Raw genomic sequence first — 14,261 nt, 5'->3', positions numbered from 1 at the left:
CCCGCCTCTTCACCCCCTCCAGCGCCCGTATTTAACTGAATAACGGGGCGCTGGAAACCAGCCGCCCCCGCCGCTCCCCCCAGCAGATTCACATACAAAGGTGGCCATACCCCTGCCGCCGTCGCCCGCCCGCCCGCCCGCCAGCCAGCCCTCCCTCCCTCCCTCCCAGCTGCCCGCCCACCCGAGTCCTTACCCAGCTGCAGGAGAAAACGAGAGGAGCTCCCGGACAGAGCTCCTCTCGTTAGAAAGGCCTGCTGCAGAATGAAGACGCTTTGCGCGCGCGCGCATGCACGCACCGCAAAGGATGCTGGAGGCCCGGTCTACCCGCCGGGAAAAGGCCGGGTAGACCGGGCCTCCAGCGATCGGAGGCCCGGTCTACCCGGCCTTTTCCCGGCGGGTAGACCGGGCCTCCGGTGTCCTTTGTGGTGCGCGCATGCGCGCGCGCACAAAGCGCCTTCATTCTGCAGCAGGCCTTTCTAACGAGAGGAGCTCTGTCCGGGAGCTCCTCTCGTTTTCTCCTGCAGCTAGGTAAGGACTCGGGCGGGCGGGCAGCTGGGAGGGAGGGAGGGAGGGCTGGCTGGCTGGCGGGCGAGCGGGCGGGCGACGGCGGCAGGGGTATGGCCACCTTTGTATGTGAATCTGCTGGGGGGGGCGGCGGCGGGGGCGGCTGGTTTCCAGCGCCCCGATATTCAGTTAAATACGGGCGCTGGAGGGGGTGAAGAGGCGGGAGGGGTAAGAAAGCCCTCCCGCCCTAAAAGAAAGGGCCCCCCTTCGGTGCCGGTCCGGACTGGTCCAGACCGTGCACATCTCTAGCCAGCGGGGAGGGCAGATTGGGCCCAGCAGAGTCATCCACACACCCAAACCACAGAAATAAAACACTGATTCAAAGCCAATTTAAAAAGCCAACAACGCCAAATAAGAAAGGGCCTCTCTCTGTCTCAAAGCCCAGTGCAGTTCAAAAGAGTAAATAAACTGCAGCAGAGCAGGGCCCAAGGCCCAAGAAGAGGGCCTAGAAGGGCCCAGGCCCAGAGCCTGGCAGGTTGGGTAGGCAGCAGGAGCCAGGCACAGCTGCAATCTTTCCTCTGCTTTAAAAATAAAAGTGGCCATCCAGGGTGGGGGCGGGGCGGGGCGGGGCGGGGCGGGGGGTCCAAAATAAGAATCCAAGGGAAGGCAGGCAAATCTCTGAGCAGACACTCCACTTAGCATATCAGGGCAGGCCAGCCAGGCAACTCTCTCAGTGATCTCTCCAGGCCACTCTGAGAAGCAGTGATTTTGCTAGGCCAAGGCCTGGCCTAGCACACACCCCTCATCCCTCCCCCTACAACCAATGGGAGCACAGTTGCCCCTACAACACAATGATTAGCAGGGTCGCAAGCCAATCGGGGGAGATGACACAGCTGTCAGAAGTCAGTGGCAGGACTGGGCATAGCGACAGAAATGACACAAAATGACCACCATCACTGTGAAATGTCCACCTGGCACTCTAATGGCTCGAGCAATTCGAGGCAATTTGAACCAGCTCGATTAAATTTGGACTCGTATCGGTTCAAACTTGGACCTGTCAAACTGGGTAGGTTTGACATTGAACCCAGTTCGAATTGAGCCGGTCTGCACACTCCTAGAATATCATTCATTGGGTTGGCAGAAAGTGGTGTTTTATGTCAGAGATTACTATTGTTTTTAGTTACATGGCTGATGAAGTGCAGAGGCCCCGGTAAAACTTTAAAAGTCCCTGGTTCCAAACACACCCGTTTTAACAGTTGGCCAAAGAAAGGTTTTCAAAGCTAGAAGACATGGATTATAAACAAATGTCTCTGTAATGAAAATGTGCATGAATGCTAAGCTAGTTCAAAACAATTTCCTATAAAAAGAAAAGGACATAATGTACATTTTTAAATATTTGGCAAGGGAGGAAAAAGGAAATATAGCTAACAATACTCATGGGACATGCCTGAACATGGGAAGTTCTATTTCATATAAAAACAGGCATAGAGCTCCTATTGGCACCAAGAGACACTTTTATTCCAGAGCAAGCAGTATTACTACTTGCATGGATATTTATATACTGCTTTTCAGCAAAAGTGCTCAAAGCAGTTTAGATATAAAAATAAATAAATACATGCACACAAATAAATAAATAAGATGGTTCCCTGTCCCAAAAGGGACCACAGTCTGAAAGGAAACATAAGATAGACAGCAGCAACAGCCACTGGAGGGATGCTGTGCTGGGGCTGGATAGGCAGACTTGCTCTCCACACTGCTAAAAAAAAGAGACCACCACTTTAAAAGGTGCCTCTTTGCTCAGTAATCAAGAATACATACAGCAGTACATAAAGGGCCTGGGAGTCCCTCAATCACATTGGGACAATAGCAGAGGGTCGAGTTCTAGCTCCCAATCTGTATCACTCCCTGCCCCATCACATGTACTGTTTACATGGGGTGGGGATAGGGGGGAAGCAAGCACAACAGGATCAATGATGTTATATCCAGTTTGGCTCCTTAGTAATGTGACTCAAGCTCTTCTGAATCAGAATTTCCTTAGTTTGAACTGGAGCTAGTAAACAAATAGTGATTAAGTACTTCTACGAACACACACAACAGCTCCGCTGGCCAATGGTGCACAATACACATGTAAAGTAGAGTATGGTATGCAAACTATATTACCAATAAATAGATCATTCTTATATGGTATTTATTTATTTAGTTAGTTAGTTTATATACTGCCCTATACAAAACAGTTCAAAATATAAAAACATTAAAATGATTAAAACAATTTAAAATACAATAAAAACCTCTAAAAACTGAAACTTTAAACTAAAAGTCTGACTAAACAGGTATGTATTTAGTTCCTTCTTAAAAACATTCAGAGAAGGGGAAACTCTAATTTCATTAGGAAGCGAGTCCCAGAATTCCAGGGCAACTCGAGAAAAGGCCCGGTTGCAAGTTGCCAACAATCCAGCTAGTGGCAACTTCAACCGGACCTCCCCAGATGATTTTGAGAGGCAGTGGAGCTGATGAATAAAAGGGTGTTCTCTTAAATACCTCGGACCCAAGCCATTTAGGGCTTTATAGGTAATGGCCAGCACTTTGTATTTCACCCAGAAACTTATTGGCAGCCAGTGTTGTTCTTTCAAAATGGTAATATGATCTCTTCGGGCAACCTTTGAGACCAACCTGGTTGCTGCATTCTGTACTAACTGCAGTTTCTGAACTATGTACTACTTTTCTTCTTAATGAAAGAAGAAAAATGGGGAGAGGAGCCCAAAGAGGAGAGCACTGCCTCTCTGAACTCTGACTCCAGAGGAGTCTCATAAAGGACAATTAAGAGAGACTTAATTGAGAGACTGCTCCAGTAGCTCTCAGTAAAGCTAAACCAGTGACTGCACCCCAAACTCTGACTTCAGAGGAGTACCATAAGGGACAAAGGGCACGGAAAGGCAAATAAGGAAAAACTGTTAGGAGCTAACAGTAACACAGAAATAGCAACTGCCAAAAATAAACAGAGCACAAAAACAAACAAACAAAGCCAAGTAAAAAGAGAAGCAGGCAGGGAGATGAGGAGGAAGGGGACAAGGAGAAAGAGAAAGCATTGCAAAGGGGGCGGAGCACGAGGGGGGCCTGGCTAAGGGTGGCTGCTCGGCTCCAGGCAACTGAGGCCTGCTGGTTGGGGCTGCCTCGTGCTCCTCCTCCCTCACCCAAGACTTGCACTGGTGCAGCCTGAATGGCAGGCGGACGTGGCTGTCTGCTCAGCAGCCTCTCGCCTGTTCAGCAACAGAACCTCCGCCTGCACTGAGCCTGGCTGGATCAGGCTGTAGGCGGGCACTTCCCCACTTAGCTTTGGACATGGGAGTCGCACTTGCAGCAGAGAGAACATGCCAGGCAGGGGGAAAGAGGGCAATAGAAGCAGCCATCCCAGCATAGGGGGAGATTGTGCGGCGGCTGGAATTGGCTGAGCGGTGAGCTAAGTTCTTGTGCATGTGCGCTCAGCTGCACAGCTTAGAGGAAACAGTGAGTGTGACCCCTTCTAGAACAGGCAGCTCTAAACCACTTCCTAAGTCTTGATCTCCTACAATGAGTACCTCTGTCTTGCTTGGATTCAGCCTCAGTTTGTTCTCCCTCATCCAGCCCATTACCACCTCCAGGCAGGCATTTAGGGAAGTTAGGTCATTTCCTGATGAAGCTGACATGGAAAACTAGATTTAGGTGTCATCAGCATATTGATAACACCCTGCACCAAATTCCCTGATGATCTCTCCCAGCAGTTTCATATATGTGTTAAAAAGTATTGGAGACAGTATAGAGCCTTGTGGGACACCATACCGGAGCTCTTGTTTTGAAGGGCAACAGTCTCCAAGCGACACCATCTGGAACCTACCTGAGAGGTAGGAGCAGAACCACTGCAGAGCCGTGCCTCCCACTCCCAACCCCTTCAAGCGTCCCAGAAGGATTCCATGGCTGGTGTTATTGAAAGCCCCCCAGAGATCCAAAAGGATCAAAAGAGTCACACTCTCCCTGTCAATTCCTAATTGGAGATCATCCAACAGGCTAACCAAGGCTGTCTCAACCCCATTGCCTGCCTGGAAGCCTGTTTGAAATGGATCCAGATAATCCGCTTCCTCCAAGACAGCCTAGAACTGAGACGCCACCTCCCTCTCAATCACCTTGCCCACGCATGGGAGGTTGGAGACAGGCCTATAATTGCCTAATTCTGAGGGATCTAATGCAAGCCTCTTCAAGAGTGATCTAATAATTGCCTCCTTAAGATAAGGAGGCATCCTGCCCTCCCTCAGAGAAGCGTTAATGATCTTAACAAGACCCTCTCCAATAACCTCACTGCTAGATTGTCTAAGTCATGTTGGGCAAGAGTCAAGAGGACAGGTGGTAAGGCTCAGTGTTTCAAGTATCTTGTCCTCATCCTCAGGAGTCACAAACTGAAATTGATCCAATTTAACCACACGAGGAGCTGCTGGACACCTCCACAGTAGACTCTGCAAGAACTGTAGAGTCTAATGCAGCTTGAATATGAGAGATTTTATCTGTGAAAACTCATTTTAAAAGTTATAGCGGGTAACTGATGGATCCAAATACTCATTCTGGGGAAGAAGGACATGTACTAGCCCTCTCACAAACAGGGGCAGAGCTACCATTGTGTGAATGGGTTCAAAGAACCCAGGTCATCAATAGGAAAGGACACTGAAGCTCACAGGGGTGTGTGGATTGGGTTTCGTAAAAGCCCTGAGAGAACTCCCCCCGCCGCCACCCAGACTCCGACGAGCCCTGAGCAAGCTCTGCCCTGTCATTTCAGGCAGCGTTTGGTGCCTGAAAGCCTCTATTTCCTTTTCTCTCCTTCCATCTAGGGAGAGAAAGGGAAATAGCTGCTTCCAGGCAGCAAGCACTGCCTAAAGTGACAGGGCAAAGCTTGCTTGGGCAATCTGGAGCTTGAGGCCACGCCCCCTTTGGGTGTGACATCATATGCAAAGGGGGCGTGGCCTCGAGCTCTGGAGAGCCCGAGCAAGTTTATATAGTAATAGGTACTAGAATGCAATGGATAAAATGAAATTATCCAAGGAAAAGGGTTTCCCCATACTCACCCATTGTATAGATCAAAGAGAATACTCAAATATTACTGGATATGGGTGGACAACTTTCAGTTCAGAATCATATGAGTTAATGTGTTAACCTTATGTATATATAATGCTCTAAACAATGATTTGAAATGTTTAAAACTGCCCTGCCACTTCCCACATGAGAACATTAAGTACTTCTATAGTAATGACCGTGAAACTAGGGTGCCTTCAGTGAGCATTAAACTCTACTGAAGTAGTTAAGTGGATGATAGTGCATATCATGCACTATTTGGGTTGCTAAAATGAGCATCTCGGAAGTTTTCACAGTGCAATCTTGTACAAATAAGTCCCAGTTAATTCAATGGCACTTACTCTCAAGTAAGTGCACATAGGATCAGGGGTGCAGACAGAGAGAGCTTGAGGAGCAGCTCCTCACTTAAACTTGTGGGGGGGGGATGAGGAATATTTTTGTTGGGAGATGAGTTATAAGGGTGGGAGAGGGAGCTCAGTAAAATTAGCGGGGGGATTTGTCAAATGCTAGGGATATCTGCACCATACAAAGGATTGCAGTCGCCGTGTCTTAATTGTTTCATCATAGCATTTAAATATAGGAGAAGTGTATGCTGTTGAGTTGCTACAGTATATATTCAAAGACAAATATTCCTATAAACATCATTTCCAGGCAAAGATTGAAACAAGGCAGCAGCAAAAGAATATATGGATGCTTCTGATCCATCTGAATATTCCCTCTATTTCTTAAACAATTTTGCATGTTCTCTACATATGAATGCTTTACCAGTCACAATATTTTCACTGCATAACAAGATGAAAATCACTTTCAGGCTCCTATTTTTGTCCTGGCATTCCCTCCCCTCCCTATCCATCTTTGATGTTGGCATGCAAATCATGAAGCAGAGAAGCAGCTGGAAGAACCATTACAAGATGAGCTTTTACTTTGATGTAATCCCTTTGCAAAATTACTACTGCTGTGAGGAGGCACTTTATATTTCCAGGCACCAAAACCATACAAAATGAAATCAGTGGATGTTGACTCCTGGAGGTGAAATAAAATGAGCAAAAATCTATATTTTGTCTAATCAATATTGCACAAGTGTGTGTGTGTGTGTGTGTGTGTGTGTGTGTGTGTGTGTGTGTGTGTGAATGTACTGTATTTGATGCTTTCACAGTGTATCCCACAAAGAAGAGGCCATAGGGAAGATGTGGAAGACTCCAACCGGGTAACATGGGGGAAACTAGAAAAGGCTGCTATAATGCCAAGCTCTAAATTCCTTTCCCTATGTCCTGCTCTTTGTCCCCAATTTTCTTTGCTAGCTGTTTCGAGAACATAAATCTTGAAAATGATTTCTGTTTATAAACGCTCTGCTTTGGCATATTCCCTGATAAACATAACAGTTATACCATCCACATCGCTTCAAAAACCTTAGAGAATTTTTCCTTGCATTATATCCTTTTGCAATAGCAGAGCGGTTAAAACAGGCAGAGGTGGTTCGAGTCATCTATGTGCCTGAGGCAAAGCACCAAATGCTGCCCTCCCTTGTGCACACCCACTTTCTTTCTCTCTTTTTAAAATGGGAAGTGGGAAGGAATCTTACTGCTTTGCTGGCTCCCCAGTAATCTGCTGCCCAAGGCCACCGCTTCGCCTCTCTTCTCCTCGCCTCATGGAAGGGTCGCCTCTGAACATGGATATGAAGTATCCAAATATTTGTATCCTATAATTTATTTTATAGAGTAGTCTGGATTAGATAATCCACTGATTTCATTCTAACTCTCATAAATAATAGCTGATATGATGCACAGTCTTCCATCTCTGGAATGTTCTGCCCTGGGGCTGCTGCAGACTCATAAGCAGCCCCAACACTGTAGAGAATGGTCAGCTGTACGAGCAGTGCTGCTGCACTTTCTTACATTTGTGACAATGGGAGAAACTGTGGTAGCACTCGTTGTGTGATCGTCTGTTCTCTACAGCGTCAGGGCTGCTTACACGTCTCCAACAGCTCCAGAGCAGAGCATTCCAGAGATGGTAAGCTGTGCATCATGTCAGCCAATATATTTATGTTTATATCTTAATCTATTAAGAGGGTGGCCCCTCTCTGAGTATATTCCAGCATCGGCTGAAGATATTTCTTTTCCGGCAAGCATTCTCTCCTATTGTCTGAGAAGTCTTTTGTGGTTTTAACTCTCTCTGAGGCAATTCACACAAGCAGTCCTACCCGTGCTTGTATAGCCCTACCAGGGTAGGGCTGTGTGCATGAAGTGCTGGGATCATGGCCAGTCCTGGAGCTGCCCTGTAGGCAGCTGGAGCAGACACAGAGCCGAGTGCCTAGAGTGGTCAGCTGAGGGGAAATCCCTCAATGCACCACACTCCTCACACGGTGCATTTAGGGATATCTGGTGGCCGGGCTGTGTTTTCCTGGCCTCCAGGACACCTGCGCTGCCAGAAGCAGCACAAATTGTGTGGCCACACAGGCCACAAAGAACATTATATAATGGGATGTGTGTGTGGAGGTAGGAGCGCTCCTGCCTCCCACCCCAGCCCTCCCCCCCAGCTAAAAAAAATGTGTGAATGAGCTTCCAATTAGTCATGCGCAATAGTTTTGTTGTTTCTTTTGAGTTGTATTTTTTCATTTCTGTTTTTACTTTTTGGATGAAATAAACCACTTTGAAAGAAATGTTATGAAAAAGTGTGTGTGTGTGTGTGTGTGTGTGTGTGTGTGTGTGTGTGTGTGACATCTGCAAAAGTTACAGATGAAGCTGTCATTTGTCAATGGTTCTACGTGCTGGAAAACTTCTTAAGCTGCTCATTTGGTACCAAACTTGAAGTGCTAGGAAAGTACATTTTAAAAAAGGAAAGCACTATGTGCCCAGCAGAGGAGAGAGGAAGAGTCCATCTGCTCCCGCTTCAGTGGTGCTCGGGGAGGGAGACTGAGGGTGTGCTTTTGGCTTCTTCTGCTGCTAACTGCCTGCTTCTGCTTCCTACTGTGAGATGGCAGTCTGCTGCCTCTGGATAACATCTGCGGAGTGTGTGCAGGACTGGGGCCATGGGTGGGTGACTCAGCAGTTCCTGGGGTCAGCTGCCCAGCTCTTGGCCTTTATAGGAACACTGCCTGTCACCTCTTGGGGGAGCCACTTCGGGGGGGATAATGAGGGTGAGGGCCAGGCTGTTTGGCTCAGGAGCCCTCATGGTGTGTGAATCTCTGTTGCCAGATTTGGCTTTTCTAAAGCCAAATTTTGGGTTACGGCCCATTTGACTCACGAGTATACCCCTTAGGTTCTTAGGGTGGGTATTTTAATTTGGCTTCTGTCTGAAATCCTGGGTGAGTTGAGTTTTAATGTTCTGTCCAGGTTCTGTCTGGAGATGGGGAGACAGGTGGTGCATCCACTGATTATGAGACAGCTTTTCCAGAGGTGGTGGAGAATAGAAGAAATAACATTGACAGGTCAGCAGGCCATTTCAAACTTATTTGATGTTTCCCCTTCTGGCTGTCCTGCCTGCTCTTTGACTTGGGAAAGCAATGCTAACCACCCACAGAGCCTTGTCTTGCTCCTTTGTAATGCCAGATCAGTCCAGAATAAACCTGAAATCATTGATTATCTAATTCTGGATGAAGGGGCTGATCTAGTATGTATTACAGAGACTTGGTTGGGGGAGGCTGATGACCCAGTCTGGTCCCAGCTTCTCCCTCCAGGGTACTTTGTTGAGGAGCAGGGTAGGGGACGTTGGCGGGGATGTGGAATGGCTGTGCTCTATAAGAACAATATCTCTCTTGCCAGGATCCCTGTCGAAGTGTCTGACCATATTGAATGTGTGTACCTAAGTTTGGGGACCAGGGATAGATTGGGACTTCTGTTGGTGTACCAATCGCCCCACTGCCCAATGGAGTCCCTAACTGACAGACTTGGTCTCAGGGTTGGTGTTGGAGTCTCCCAGGCTTGTGGTGCTTGGGGACTTCAATGTTCAGTTTGGGACCAATTTATCCAGGGCAGCTCAGGAGTTCATAGCAGCCATGACATGTGCCTATTCCAAGTGGTCATGTGCCATGTGCCTATTCCAAGTGGTCTCAGGACCGACACATATTGCTGGTCAAATGTTAGATCTGGTCAGGCGCGTAACAATGATAGGGCAAGGGGAGACAGTTGTCTGGGGGCCCCACTGCCTGGAGGGGCACCCCAGAGGCACCTCATGTGACTCCCCATTGCCCCCTGCCCAGCCCCATAGCCTCTCAGCCACTTGCCCTCTTCGCCGTCTCTCCTGCTTGTTCTGCTGGCCGCAATCGAAGCAGCAGGCAAGCTGCAAAGAGCTCCTTTTCTCCCGCCTCTCAGCTGATCGGTGGGTGGGCGGGGCTTCCACGGAGGCCTCCGTGTAGGCCGCAGTAAAGCCTGAACTTGAGTAGGGCCCAAACAAGCCCGGAAGGAGGAGGCAGTCAGAGTGTTCTCTGTGGCAGAAGACCCCTTGCTGCCCTGCTTAACCCAGACCAGCATTTGCCAGGTAGAGTGTGAACTCCTTTTTGTGGTTACCTTTCCCGCCCCCCCCCCCATATATAGGGATCTGCTTGCCATAGGGCTTGGATATGGGGGGGGGAGGGACCGAGAAGTCTCTGAATATTTATTTTGAAACAGCTTGGAAAATTTGCTGACTTAAAAAAAACTATCTAAAAAGTCCTATAAGTGGCTTGTTTCATGGCAGAAAATTGCAAAAACTTCTGGAACAGTATTTTATTAATTTTATTTATTCATTCATTCATTTATAAATGCACTTATGTTCAAGTTGTTTTGCAACCCAGAAGGTCTGAGTGAGAACTGTGAACCATGTGTGGTGCTTTTATTTTATTTTTCGTGTGTGTGAACTGCTCCCCAATAACTTGCAGGGACTTCAGGGTAAATCTGGCCAACATGTGAATGCAGCTCCTCCATTCCAGAGGAGATGTGTCTTAAAGGGCTTTAAAAGCCTCCTGTGAAAAACCTCCTGCAATCAAACTTGACTGAATTTGTTCAGAATTCTGAGAAAACAAACATAGGTTCACCCTGCATGGTTGAAAGTCTCCTTTGCTAATCTGCAGCGAGGGGCCCATTTTAATAATTCATCTTTCTAGTGTGTTCTAGGCATTAAAAGTAATACAAATGTATAGTACTCAATGTATATCACTATATATTGTGACGTGTGTGTGTGTATTCAGTGAAATGTATTTGCAGGCAGCATACTTATTTTGGAATATCAGACTTAAATCCTTGGGGGCCTGGGGTGTGCGGAGGCCCTGGACTTGGGGGGGGGTGCATTTAAAATCTTGTCTCTGGGCCCACTCCAACCTTGCTACGCCCCTGGATCTGGTCCTTTACTCTGAGCAGGGTGTCCCAGGTTGAGGTGGTGGCCAGAGGTTCTTTTTATTGGCTTTGGCTGATACACCAGTTGCACCCATTTCTTGAGATGAACGACCTCAAAACGGTGGTACATAAGCTGGTAACCTATAGGCTGGATTACTGCAATGCAATCTATGTGGGGTTGCCTTTGTACATAGTCCGGAAACTGCAGTTGGTCCAGAATGCGGCAGCCAGGTTGGTCTCTGGGTCATCTCGGAGAGACCATATTACTCCTGTTTTGAAAGAACTACACTGGCTGCCGATACGTTTCCGGGCAAAATACATGGTGCTGGTTATTACCTATAAAGCCCTAAACAGCTTAGGGCCTGGGTATTTAAGAGAACATTTTCTTCGCTATGAGCACCACCGCCTGTTAAGATCATCTGGAGAGGTTCATCTGTGGTTGCTGCCAACTCGTCTGGCGGCTACTCAGGAACGGGCCTTCTCCGTTGCAGCCCCTGGACTTTGGAATGAGCTCCCTGTTGAAATAAGTCTCCCCATTTCTGGCAACGTTTAAAAAGGTACTGAAGACACACTTATTCACCCAGGCTTTTAATTAGATGTATAGTTTTAAAAATTTCAGTACTGGGTTTTAAATGTGTTTAATGTTTAACCCCTGCTAACTGGGCAAAGAGGCACCTTTTACCGTGGTGATTCTCTTTATTTAGCAGGGGGAGAGTAACTGGCCCTATCCACCCCCAGCACAGTACTTCCAGTGACTGTTGCTGGTGTGTGTCTTATGTTTCTTTTTAGAATGTGAGCTCTTTGGGGACAGGGAGCCATCTTATTTGTTTTATTTCTCTTTGTAAACCTCCCGGAGCCATTTTTGGAAGGGCGGTATAGAAATTGAATTATTAATAATAATGATGATGATGTTTTAAATGATTTTAATTGTCAATTGATTTGATATTTTAAAAGATTTTAATTGTAAACCATCCAGAGATGCAAGTTTTGGGTGGTATCGAAATATTTTAAACTAGTTTAACTCACACAGAGCATCTGCACGCTAGTACCTGATTGCTCCCCTCACTTCCCGCCTCAGCCCCCTCACCTCAGAGATCTTTTCACCCTCACCTGAGTTGTGTTCCTGCTCCTCCTCCTCCTCCTCCATCCCATTGCTTCCCTTTCCCTCACCCCTCTTGGTAGCTCCTCCATCCCATTGCTCCATCCCCCTCAACCTTCTTGGTCACGGCTGCAGCATCTCAGGCACCTGTTGGCCAAGCCACAGCCCCCTAACCCCAGAGACCTTCCCACCTTCACCCCACTCCTGCTCCTCCCTGCAGAAGCAGCGGTGGCGGTGGCAGACCGGGCCCTTCCTCACTGCCACTGTCATGGTCGCTCATTCCTCTCAGATAACTGACAGGCATAGGCCTATCCCTCACCCTTCCTTCTCTCTCTCTCTCTCTCTCTCTCTCTCTCTCTGTCTCTCTCTCTCTCTCTCTCTCCCTTCCTGACTTAACAGGTCTTGATCCCACTCACACAGAGCCTTAAAATAGCACTGTGCCAACCTAGTATGTATAGTAAAGTTTTGTTCTGTTGTTGTTTGTTTGTTATTAGATTTCTATATCAACCTTCCAAAAATGGCTCAGGGCGGTTTACACAGAGAATAATAAATAAATATGGATCCCTGTCCCCAAAGGGCTCACAATCTAAAAAGAAACATAAGACAGACACCAGCAACAGTCACTGGAAGTTTCAGACAGTCTACTGATTATAGATTATTTCAAAAATAAACCACTAGCACCACATTGTGGATGTTAATACTGTTACAAAAAATCCTTCCAGGAATTGGAAGTTATCAATTACATGAAAGTATGTAAATTTAAGCCAAGTTGGGCTGCAAGCCTAAGAACTTACTAGGAAGTCCCACTGAACTCAGCAGAACTTGCTGAAAGAAAACGTGTTAAATAATAAAATATGCTGGGCTAATTGAGTATGTGTGTTTTAGCACAACAGTTTAGCTTGTGAAAGAGACTGAGAAAGCTGTATTTTTTTACTAGAGGTAAATGCAAACAGGGGCGTAATTATAATCGGGCAAAGGGAGGCGGTTGTCTAGGGGCCTCCTGCCTGCCCCCCCCGACATGTCACATGCCTCCCCCACCCAGCACCCACCCAAGCTTCCTTGAATGACTTTATTTCAACCCCCCCCATCCTTCCTTGTTCCGCGGGACCTCTGTATTATTTCATTGTCTCTCCTCCCTTCCCCCTCCCCATTGCCACCCTTTTGCCTCGTGGCTGTGGGCTCCTCCTCCTTCCCCATCCATTGGCTGGCGGCGCAGCACCTGCATTCAGTTCGGCGGCTGCTGTCTGGACCATGCGCGCCGAGCAAGGAAGAGAGTGACACCATCCCAGCCTGTGCCGCCAAATTCTGAATCTAGCTCGTTGTTAGTGACTAACCAGAGTTGAGACAACACAAGCAAACTTAAGACATGAGCAGCAGGACTCAGGAGCCCTCAGGTTAGCTGACTGTTGTTCGCCCACAGGTGACTGTCTCCTCCCACCCTGACCTGATTCTTCCCTCGCCCGCATGGGCATGATGGCCTGCTTCTCCCGACTTCCCCCCTCCCTGCCCTGCCCACCCACATGGCTAGGCATGGCCCACTTCTCCCCCCGCCTCCCCAAAGCCCCCAACTGACTGAGAGAGGCTAGAAGAGCAGCAAGATGGAGGAGCCCCAATTAAAAAAAGATGCGGGCATGAGGGGAGACTTAGATGTTTGCGGGCAGCAGTGGGATGAAAAGGCAGGGAGCAGTGGCTGCGGAATGCGTGGTGGGGAATTGTCTTTGGCTCCCTGCCAGGCGCTGGCTGGTCGGTTCCACTGTTCCTCCGCGGCAGGCGTGGGTGCCAGGCTCACCGCCAGGCTCATCACCACACACACACACCCACCGGGTGCCCCGTGCTGCAGAACCATGGCCAGTCCCTGCCGCCCGCCCACGCGCGACTCACACACACTTAGTTGTTGTTTGCAGCTTGCGAAGAACATCCCTGAGCCTTTTCATTCAAGTCTTCTTCACGCGTGAAGAAGACTTGAATGAAGAGGCTCAGGCACGTTCTTTGCAAGTTGCAAACAACAACTAAGTGTGTGTGAGTCGTGTGCCTAAGGGAGGCTTCCCCCCCCCCCCCCAAATGTGACTGACATGATGTGACGCGTAGCCTTCCGAGTTGTTGCAGAGCATGGACGGCAGTGAGGCTCTAGGGGTTTGAACTTGCTTCTGCAAAGCACCCCCAGCCACTACATCTTTCCTCCTTCCACCTGGCGCCTTCTCTCTTTCTCTCCTCCGTCTCCCTTCTCCACTTCCTTTGCAGTGCTAAAGATAACG

This window comes from Hemicordylus capensis, chromosome 5 (genome assembly GCF_027244095.1).
Source record: "Hemicordylus capensis ecotype Gifberg chromosome 5, rHemCap1.1.pri, whole genome shotgun sequence".
NCBI lineage: Eukaryota > Metazoa > Chordata > Lepidosauria > Squamata > Cordylidae > Hemicordylus > Hemicordylus capensis.
The sequence above is the reverse complement of the archived record's forward strand: the minus strand, read 5'-3'. Positions refer to the sequence as shown.